Source organism: Seriola lalandi, unplaced genomic scaffold (genome assembly GCF_002814215.2).
Source record: "Seriola lalandi dorsalis isolate HSWRI2012SDOR001 ecotype SW California unplaced genomic scaffold, Sedor1 jcf7180002053652, whole genome shotgun sequence".
NCBI classification, from domain to species: domain Eukaryota; kingdom Metazoa; phylum Chordata; class Actinopteri; order Carangiformes; family Carangidae; genus Seriola; species Seriola lalandi.
In genome coordinates this window covers 8,821-16,527 of record NW_019524205.1, presented here as the reverse complement: position 1 = coordinate 16,527, position 7,707 = coordinate 8,821, and the positions used below count along the sequence as shown (strand labels likewise).

The following is a 7,707-nucleotide window of genomic DNA, read 5'->3' as shown; positions in this document are numbered from 1 at the left end:
CTCTCTCTCCCTCTCTCTCTCTCTCTATCTCTCTCTCTGTCTCTCTCTCTATCTCCCCCTCTCTCTCTCAGTCTCTCTCTTTCTCTGTCTCTCTGTCTCTCTCTCTTCCTGTCTCTCTCTCTCTCTCTCTGTCTGTCTCTCTATCTCTCTGTCTCTCTCTCTCTATCTCCCCCCTCTCTCTCTCTATCTCTCTCTGTCTCTCTCTGTCTCTCTCTCTTTCTCTGTCTCTCTGTCTCTCTCTGTCTGTCTCTGTCTCTCTATCTCTCTCTGTCTCTCTCTCTTTCTCTGTCTCTCTGTCTCTCTCTGTCTGTCTGTCTCTCTCCCTCTCTATCTCTCTCTGTCTCTCTCTCTTCCTGTCTCTCTCTCTCTCTCTCTGTCTGTCTCTCTATCTCTCTGTCTCTCTCTCTCTATCTCCCCCCTCTCTCTCTCTATCTCTCTCTGTCTCTCTCTGTCTCTCTCTCTTTCTCTGTCTCTCTGTCTCTCTCTGTCTCTCTCTCTCTCTCTGTCTCTCTCTCCCTCTCTATCTCTCTCTGTCTCTCTATCTCTCTCTGTCTCTCTCTCTTTCTCTGTCTCTCTCTCTCTCTCTCTGTCTCTCTCTCTCTCTGTCTCTCTCTCTCCCTCTCTCTCTTTCTCTGTCTCTCTCTCTCAGTCTCTCTCTCCCTCTCTCTCTCTCTGTCTCTCTCTCTCTCTGTCTGTCTCTCTCTGTAATAAATGTAAGTTTATTAAAACAATATACATGTTAAAGAGATCTATATGTTTATATGTTTTTCTTATTCATTTCTCATTGATTTCAAACATGTCTCAGACTTTTGGACTGTTTATAATATCATCATATGCTGACAGTGTTTGGGATGGATATATTTATATATATGTATATATATATATATATATATATGTTGTAATTGCACAGGTTAAAATTGCACTTGTCTGAAACAACAGTAGAATAATTGCAGAGACAATAGAGGTACTGAAGTATTAGTTTGTACTGTTATGTTAGAGTTGCACAGTGGGTGTAAAATAATAAGTATAAATTAAATGAATTATGGAGTAAAAGAGGAACAGAGAAATGCACACAGCCTGTATTCAGAAACTGAGCCTTAAAACCAGCCGTCAGGACTTCTGGAACTTTGTGATGTCACAACAAAGCAGTCACCAAGCCCCGCCCACCTGGACCCACCATCCAAACCTTGCAGGATTTGGTTTCTCTGAGTGTTTTTACCTGAAATCTGCTGTATTTTTATTGGATCACTCAGAAAACAGTCAGCCAATCAGAAGAGAAGCTCAGAGCCTCCTCTCTTCTGATTGGCTCACAGACCTGTTGTAACTAGAGCTCCAGAGAGAAGCCTGAGAGAGGAGATGTAAAATTACACTGAGATGGTTTTTGGTTCTTAAAACCACGAATATATCTTCTGATGGATCAACACTTCAGGAAAATATGGAGCTTTAATGTCAACAAATCATATGAAAAGATCAACTCTGTTTTATATCAGTCTGTGTCTCTGTACTTCTCCTCTGATGGTGTAAATGTTTAAAACTGTGTCACAAATGTGAACAGTACAAACACTCAGACGGGAGTAAACTGTCTGTGTACATCCATCATGGTTTGAGGCTTTTCATGGGATTTGTTGACAATAAGATAAATATAGAATATCACCACACTTGTCCTTTACAGACAAAACAAACCATATATAACCACTAAATATTACGCTAAAGTAATGCTGTCAAATACAAACCTTCTGCAGTAAATCCTCCTTCATTAAGGTTATAATGTTTAAAGAGATGTTGATTCAGCTGTATGATATTTAGTCTACCTTTTCTGATATAAATGGAGTGGACAAAATAATAGAAACACCTGAAATAACACAATCCAGCTCTTTAATCTACATACTCTATAATGATCATTCAGGTGAATCAACAAGTAATGCAAGCAGTGTTTGCCCAGGTAAAGCTGAAAAATATTCATCAGTTAGGACGATACTGAAGTGAAGTGATCTGATCTCATAAATCATTGTAATCTGAAAGCTAGCTTGACTTGCAGCTGTTGTATCTGTAGTTTCTATCTTTGATGCCTATTTAAATGAAATAATATAATATAAAAATATGTGAAATGCTGTTATATTAAAAAAGCAACATCTGTATGAATATCAATGCACTTTAATACCTGACTGATCACTTACTTTGTCTCTTCTTTTGATTTATACATATAATTGTCTATAAGTTTAATATTTTTTTCTTTCGTTTATTATGATTTTTTCTTTCATTAATCTTCTGTCTTCTGACTTATATTCCTATTCTTATTACTGCTCGCTCAGCTGCTCCTGTTCTACATTTAACCTGAATGTGATTTGTGTCTTTTTGACTGTTTTGACTTGTTGACTTGTACATAAAGAGCATGCGCAGTGAGGGATCACCCCGGGGTGACTGGCGATAGCCAGAGTGACAGATGTGCACAGACGTGTGGAAAGTAAACTTCCGCATTAATTGGTTAAGAGGAAGCAACAGCAGGTAAACCAGCTGATGACACTGATTTATCCTCTCTGTGAGAGATCTGCTGTAAATTAGAGACAGAATATTGTTACAGGAGTGGCGCAGCTGCTTTTGTAGCCCAGTGGTTATCCAGCCAATCTGTCATTCAGTGGCAAGAGGCGCACTGTCTCTTTAAGAGTTGCAGCAGTAAGCTCTGCTTTACGGCTGTAGAGCAGCAACGTCAGAGCGGGAGAGTTCGCGGGTTTACACTTGATTTCTGCTGAGAGGGGAGAAGACATGGCCGAGCGTTAGTCAGTCTGTCATTCATCTTTCACATCAAGTCATCGTTTCTTATGCTGTTTTTCCTGCTAGGTGAGCACACATATTGAAGCTATGTGATTGTGCTTGTGTTGTAAAAAGAGGTTGCTGGTGTAGGTGTAAACATGTAAGTGTAAATGTACATTTTTCGATGTTAGATGCTACTCGCGAGCTAACCGCTAATTCATAGGTGAGAACAAGCAGGCTGTAAACGAGTCACTGTAGTGATTTATTTGTTTATGTGTGTGTTTAATATTGTAAACATTGTATTGAGTTTAAAACTTTCACACTTGATTTATGCTGAGAGGGGAGAAGACATGGCCGAGTTGTAGTCAGTCTGTTATTCATCTTTCACATCCAGTCATCGTTTCTTATGCTGTTTTTCCTGCTAGTTTTCCTGCTAGCGGGCGGAACCAGAGCCAGAGACCGCGGTGGTCGTCGGACTTGTCACCTGCCGTCATCCAGCTTTGCTCATGGATCACTTGAGTATCAGAAACTATTTCTATAGAGCTCTATAGTATTTTCTTTGGGTACCCAGATTTTATTTTCTTGCCTTTGCTGCGAGTTTTATTTTACTCCTGGACTACGAAATACCAAATTGCACGGCAATTTGTGGAGAGGATTAATTGTTCATTATCCAAGAACAAAGGGACTGATTTACTTCTGATACATACTGGAAAAAGAAAAGAAAAGACTGATTGAAAGAGACATTACACAAGATTTTGAATTGTGATATTTCATTTATATTGTTGACATCTATTTGTGTTACTGGATTAAGTCAGATACTTTGAGTGATTATGTCACTGAAATGAAAGAACATATTTTGAGTTAAACAAACATTCACTAGTTTAAAGGGAAGGTACGTTCCAGTCCATAAAATATTTTATTTTATTTTATTGGACTTAGGTAGCATACTACTGCCAGACCCAGAATAAATTCCCACTGAGTACATTTGAATCTCATCTTTGTTTGTTGTTATTGAAAGAGGGACAAATTGATACTTGGTTACACTTTCAGGAATAGATTGGCGCGTAGGTTTTGTGCGTAGGGAGAGAGAGAAGAGAGAGAGAGACAGAGAGAGAGACAGACAGAGAGAGAGAGACACAGAGAGAAAGAGACAGAGAGAGAGAGAGACACAGAGAGAGAGAGACAGAGAGAGAGAGAGAGAGAGCGGTGACGTTGGCGACCGGAGCAGAGTTAGCTAGCTAGTTAGCAGTGTAGCTGTAAATGTGCCAAAACTACAGCTACGACTCCTCAAGACCGAAGTTCCCGCGTCTCCCCCATGCTTCAACTACAGACTCTGACCTGGGGAAGACTAACAACACCGGGGCAGGAGAATACAGAGTGAGTCACTGTCATTTTTTGACAGACGTGGTTTCTGGAGTGTATATTGTAATTCATTATCTAGAGAGTAAAGGTGTTTTGTTATGGTGGACAGGTGTCATGGAAACAGTTGGGCTCAGTAATTATTCATTTGAGTTCTAATATTAATATAAAAATAATGAGTTTTGCACATACAAACTGATTTATCTCTCAGTTTAATTCATTTGTGTTCTCACATTAATAAATTGTACGTACAAATATTGAGTATAGACATTAGACTTTATCATGTGACTAAATTTCTACTTAGACAGCTGGGCAGATTTCACCTGCTGATGAAGACTCTGTGATGCAGCTGAAATCTCCAGAAAAAAAAAGGTAAGTGAACCTTGATGTTTGTTTGTTTGTTTTTCTTTCCAAGGCCAGGAACGGCCTTTCACACTAATATCACAGCTTTGCTGAATCTGCAAAATCCAAAGTGTCAGTATGAATGGCTAAATCATTTCGACTCCACTTACTCGCTTATTCAGAGTTTTCAGCCACAATTCATGGTCTTCATTAGCAAACTAAACACAACAAACTGTAACTTTCTGCCAGAAACTTTATTTATTTAACCCAAATTACTAATTTGTGAGCACATTATTAATGTAGAAATACCAATTTGCTTTAACGCCTGAATTTTAATTTTGATAACACAACATGATTTTATCATCACAGCACTGACAGGTAATATTAAAGCCAAATTTAGCTCCAGCATAAAAACCAGCTTGCACACATGTGAACCTCGTCCACAGTGAATGTGATGTCTGCTTTTATTTTGGTCTGATGTGGAGAGTGCAGCTGTTTCACAGTCAGCTGTGTCTGATGGTTCGCCAAACTCCATCTAGATTTAGACAAATTGTAACACGCAGCGCGTTAGCCTCGAGTGTCTGACCCCTGTGTCTGCAGCACCTTCACAATAAAAGCCTTCCTCTGGTGCTCGGTTGCTTTGTTCACCCTGTTTTTTTTTTTTTGCAATGTTCCCTGTTGAGAGGACAAACAGGGACATAGCTTCATGAAAACACAGTGTGTTGTATTATTACTCAAAATATTAAGCTGCTCGTTCTCATTTCAGTTAAAAATGTAAAAAAAATAGGGATGAGCAATTAATCTAATTTCATTTTCAATTACGATTTTTTTCTTCCAACGATTATGAAAGCAAGATAATTGAGATAAAATGACATTCTGTCCCCTACAAAAACCCTCCCCCTGTCCACGTCCTTGTTGCATTTTAGCGTACATCAGCAGCGTACGTAGGAGTGCGTCCTTTACAGTCTGACTGCTAAAAAGTTGATTTTTAAAGTCCAATAAATGAGTGGTGTTTCCAAAGTCAGTGACTAATCGTGTTAAATAATTGTGATCTCAATAGTAATCAAAATAATCCTAATTATGATTTTTGCGGTAATTGAGCAGCTCTATGTTAAAGTGACGTGAATACAGACTTTTACAGCAGTGGCTGAGTGTAGCAGTCATCATCCACATCAGCTTTAAAATATTCATCATGTCAAAAGAGCTGTAAAAGCTGAATATTGGTGTGTGTGTGTGTGTGTGTGTGTGTGTGTGTGTGTGTGTGTCAACAGAGCCAGACAGCATTGCGTCACATCCTTGATTGACAGGCCCCAGGGACCAATGGGCGGAGACTGTAACAGCGCGTCTCCTCTGACTCACTCTCTAATGAGGTCTGCTGGCTGAATGTTAAAGTGGTTTTATGGCCCAGCTGGACTCAGCAGAGTCCTGGTCCTGTAGACGGAGAGAAACGTGCCGCTCACGTTCATCTCTCCGTCTCTACAGCAGGAAAAGCAACAGATTACAGAGCAGGAGGCAGTGAGGAGCATGGCTCAAAGGAACTGCGGCAGGATCAAACCTGTGACCCTTGACCCCTTATTCATACCATGTGACTCACTCCAGTAGTTTTGTTGGTAGAAGACTTTATAATTATTTTATTACAGGGTCGGGTCAGTCGGTCTACTTTGTACCTTGAGAAGAAAATCCTGTACTTCACTTGTGACACAGTGATTAGGATTTTATTTCAGTAAAGACACATTTCTGTTCATTTTTAAATATAATGTAACTTTACAAACACATATCAAAATAAAAGTAGAAGTACTTTTGCTGTAATTTGTGTAAACTTTCCCTTTATCATGTTTGTTTTAATCTAATATGAATTTTAAATGAATTATTGGTTCGTCAGTTCAGCCTGTGAACTCTAATCGTCCTGACTGACACTGATTCAAACTGTGTGGGAACTAATGTCATGATACCAACATGAACAGTTTGACCCACCAGTGTTCATGGTGTTAGTCTTAATAAGTGACACCAGTGTCAAACAGGGTGTCAGGCCTCTGCTGCCCCCTGCTGGGCTCCAGCAGCACGGACACAGGTGACACCACCAGGCCAGTACTGGTCAGGACTGCTCCAGTCCCCCTTGTACTGCTGGTACCAGGTACTGGACTGGATCACCTGTCAGGAGATGAGGTGTGGACATGTTGTCTGTTGTCTAGGATCTAGGATCCATACTGACCTATTTTCTCAAAAGATTACTAATTCGTTCTACTATTACAATTAAGAGTTCAGTCATGTGTTTTTATACTGCAGTAAACTCCAAACTTAATTTTAATAAACCAACGTTTTAAGCAAAAATAATCCAGACACAGACTAAAAGTTTTAAAAGTTTGGTTCAAATTAAATGTCATAATGATAGTGCTTGAAGTATTTATTTAGTTAGATACAGTGACTGTGAATGTCAGAGCTTAGAACCGCAGACTGTAAATAAAGATTTCTGTGGCTAGCATTTGCTCCCATTAGCGTTGTTAGCGCAGCTGGGCATCTTGCTTGAAGGCTAATTCATTTACTGGCAAATTAGCCAGTTAACGAGCTAAGCTAACAAGCAATGTATGATGAGTGCAGACACTGATACCTGCTAATTAGTTACATGAATTTGACTCACTTGTAAAAACAGCAGCTCAGACTTCCTCATGTTCAGTTAGTCAGTCAACAACAAGTCGAATTACCAGTCTGAAATTTACATGAAGAACCACAAACACAGAGAGGTCACGTTCACTCACTGAATTAGCTGAGGAGACGCTGAGCAGACAGCTAGCTAACTGAGACAGTACTCACCTGTCACTCAAAGAGGCCACACCTTAAATCCTCCATAACTGTAGTCCTTAATAAAATGTAAACAGGTGAGTTATATAAACAGGTGAGTTATATAAAGGAGGAGGAAATTAGCTCTAGAGACCAAAACAGTTTTTGTACCAGGCTGTGAACATGTTTATTTCTGCTGTAAAGTTGGACATTTTAACATGGGAGTCTATGGGGACTGACTCACTGTTGGAGCCAGACTCTAGTGGTCGTTAGAGGAACTGCAGCTTCTGGTTCTTCATGTTGATGCTTCATGTTTCAGTCTGGAGGTTGATGCTTGGTTGGAACGCTGTAACCAGACTGTGACCCCCCCTTTTGATGGTCACTGGTGTTCAGTTGGTGTGTGGTCTGACCCACAGTGTCCCACTGTAAATGATCAGTGTGTGTTCAGTGTACAGCTGCTCACATGTAATGATGGTA

The 7,707-nt window shown here is 39.8% G+C and overlaps 1 long non-coding RNA gene across 1 annotated transcript; it reads left to right on the top strand.

Moving 5' to 3' along the window:
* The first annotated feature begins 3,869 nt into the window (after positions 1-3,869).
* LOC147819415 (uncharacterized) lies at positions 3,870-6,269 on the top strand. The gene is made up of 3 exons (XR_015436934.1): positions 3,870-4,128; positions 4,415-4,482; positions 5,724-6,269. It is a non-coding gene; the product is annotated as an uncharacterized LOC147819415 (long non-coding RNA).
* The last annotated feature ends 1,438 nt before the right edge of the window (positions 6,270-7,707 follow it).